This window comes from Papio anubis, chromosome 3, assembly GCF_008728515.1.
Source record: "Papio anubis isolate 15944 chromosome 3, Panubis1.0, whole genome shotgun sequence".
In the NCBI taxonomy this organism is placed as follows: Eukaryota; Metazoa; Chordata; class Mammalia; order Primates; family Cercopithecidae; genus Papio; species Papio anubis.
Window position 1 is genome coordinate 90,414,612 of NC_044978.1, and position 3,444 is coordinate 90,418,055.

Sequence of the window (3,444 nt, forward strand, 5' to 3'; positions counted from 1 at the left end):
TCTGCCATGGAAAATGGGGCAAATGCAGAGAGAGAAATGTGAAGAATTCTCTCTCACTCCGTATGTGTGTGTGTGCGCTGCATGTGCATGCTTGCATGCGTGGAGAGAGAAAAAGATTCCCGTCTAGTCCCCATGAGGCTTGGCTATACTTCTCACAATTCATTAACCTGCGGATCTCTCATACCTCTTCATAATCCCCTTTTACTTGACCTTGTTTGGGTGATGTCTGTTCTTTGTAACCAACAGAATCTGATCTGAACGAGTTCATTTCCGAAAACTAAAACAGCTGGAATAATTCTAATGCTGATATGAATATTAACACAAATGCTATGAATATTAACACAAATGTTTAACAACAAGGAAGTATTATTCATGTCTCCATTTCACAACGAGGCCACTGCAGCATAAGAATGTTTGGTACTGATGTACCAAACATTGTATGGCTGGCAAGTGCAGGGCAGGATTCTCACACGGGCAGTCTTGCTCCGCGACGGAGCGCTTCACCTGAATGCAGATGGCGCCCCACCCTCATCTTTGTGATTCCTCACGCTCTAGGCTGGAGGTCTCAGGTGTGGCTCTTCTCTGATGACTGGTCACAGGGTGCTGAGGAGAACCAGTGTCAAGACTCCTATCCTGCACAGCAAGTCAGAGGCCACATTGAGATACTAATGTGCATAGGTGAATGATTGGCAAAACCAGCCTGAACGTTTGACTCCTGCTCCCAACATTTACATTTTTCAGCCATGTTTATTAATTTTCTACCCATAATCTGACTAGCAAACACAAGATAACTCAAGAACATTGAGAATAAGAGGGAACTACAAACTGTAAAATACCCTAGGCTGAGAGAAAGGCAGAGGAAAGCTGAGTGGGATGCAGCTTGCCTTAGCAGGCTAAAGTGAGATCACAGCCCCGGTTTAAGGGAGCTAGGTGGAGGCATCAGTGCTTTCACCAACAGTCTTGAATTTGACCCTTCCCACAATCCTGTGAAGTGAATATTAATAAATTTATTTTACTTTATTTTTTTGAAACGGAGTCTTACTCTGTTGCCCAGGCGGGAGGACAGTGGCACCATCTCAGCTCACTGCCACCTCTGCCTCCTGGGTTCAAGCGATTCTCCTGCCTCAGCTTTCCAAGTAGCTGGGACTACAGGTGCCCAGCTAATTTTTTGTTGTTGTTTTTAGTAGAGACGGAGTTTTGCCATGTTGGCCAGGCTGGTCTCGAACTCCTGACCTTAGGTAAACCACCCTCCTTGGCCTCCCAAAGTGCTGGGATTACAGGCATGAGACACTGCACCTAGCCTAAATATTTTTTTAGAAATGGGAAATGTGAGGCCGGGCGCGGTGGCTCACACCTGTAATCCCAGCACTTTGGGAGGCCAAGGTGAGCGGATCACGAGGTCAGGAGATCGAGATCATCCTGGCTAACATGGCGAAACCCCGTCTCTACTAAAAATACAAAAAAATTAGCCAGGCATGGTGGCGGGTGCCTGTAGTCCCCACTCGGGAGGCTGAGGCAGGAGAATGGAGTGAATCCGGGTGGCAGAGCTTGCAGTGAGCCGAGATCGCGCCACTGCACTCCAGCCTGGGAGACAGAGCGAGACTCTGTCTCAATTAAAAAAACAAAAACAAGAATAAATGGGAAATGTAGGGCTCAGAGAGGGCAAGTGACTTGCTGCAGGACACATGGCAAACAGTGGCAGAACTTAGATTCTAAATCCCATACAGTTTTCATCTCAGGATATCACCTCTTCAGTATGGTCTAGTCTATGTTTGATTTTTCCCTACCACTAAACCCTCAGATTAATAACACTGTGAGCTGGAGTAGCAAATCTAACACTAACAATATTAATACTTAGCCTCAAATTATGCCCCCTAGTGACCAATTGCCTCACTCAGTAACATATAAGGCTAGTTGTATCAGTTTCTCACATAGACTCATATTTTCTGTGTCTGCTACCAGTTTTCAAATTTGTAAATTGAGAGCCACAGCTCTCCAAATCAGATGTTAACAGAGCTTCCCTACACATGAGTTGTCTAGCAAACCCATCATTATGTTCTGGTTCTTACACACACACACACCAAACAAGAAAGGGCATAGTAGGCAAGGAGGTTGATGAATTCATATCCAATAACACTTATTCTATAACTAGTTAGAATAACTAGTTATTAATAATAAATAATTAATAATAACTAGTTAAAATTAATTTTTTTCCAGGGTAACCATAATACTTCATCTGGAAGCTAAATTTTTCTTTGCAGATAACAAATAGAATCTCAAAAATATATAACATGAAAGGGTGAAGATAGAAATTTCTCTCCAAGATTTATAATGAGGGGATAGGTAATCCACATAAATAACAAGCCCAGCATATTTATAGACTAAATGAGGCCAGTCATTTGTAAAGATATTTCATTTCATACTTCAGCAGCTCTCTGGGCCTTTAAAAATGCAGCGCACGGCCACAAGTTAATGCTTGTACAGGACTGCACACCTTTTAATCCAGCCTGAGAGTCAGCCCTGAAAGCAATGCATTTAACAGGAACCATCAGTGGCTCATGAATGTTCAGGAAAAGAAGAGAGCCTGCTGACATGAATGTTCAGGAAAGAAAGTGCAAAAAGAGCCTTTCTGATTTTTTTTTTTTTTTTTTTTTTTTTTGGCAAACCGTGATAATGAAGGGAAAAGATTAGTTTGACGACTGTGGGGGAAGAGAATTCACTAGCCCCTTAGAATATGGTTTCCACTTTCCCATAGCTGCAATCTGCTTTAAGGCTGAAGAGTTTCTGAAGTTCTCTGATATCCACAGCCAGCTCAATTCACATAAGTGCAAATTTTAAGAGCCGCATTTTGGGCCTTGGGTAACATGGCCCTCACCCCAGAAGCCTCAAGACCCTAACAATACTGAGAAGTTTCTTGGGAATGGGTAATTATGTGGAATAAGTATGAAACAGTGGGAGAAGCATGAATTTATTTCCAGAGAGCCTTGCATGGGGATCCTGACTGTACAACTTACCAGCTGTGTGGTGACGGGTAGGACGCTTGAACTTCCCAAGCCTGTGTCCTCTTCTCTAAAGTTCACTCAACAAATACTCATTCAACACCCACCCTGAGCCACCATGAGCTGTTCTAGGTGCTGGGAATAGAGAGCCCTGGCCTCATGGAGCATCCATGTCAGAGCTCAAACCCTCACAGCAAAGTGTCCCTGGAGAATTGCGAGGCTCGGAACTTCTGTCAGGGAGTTGCCGGAGCACTGTAGGAGGGCTTAACAGACATTAGCTCCTTCTCTACGAGAAGTCGATGCATTCTTGAGGGTCCACTCAAGAATTCCTGAGCCCACTCAACGGGCAGAGTCAGACCAGTTACCAGGGCACTCACAACCAAATACGGAGCTCGGATATCTCCTGTTTCCTGAGAAGGCTGCAACCAGCTCTGGAATGTCTGCA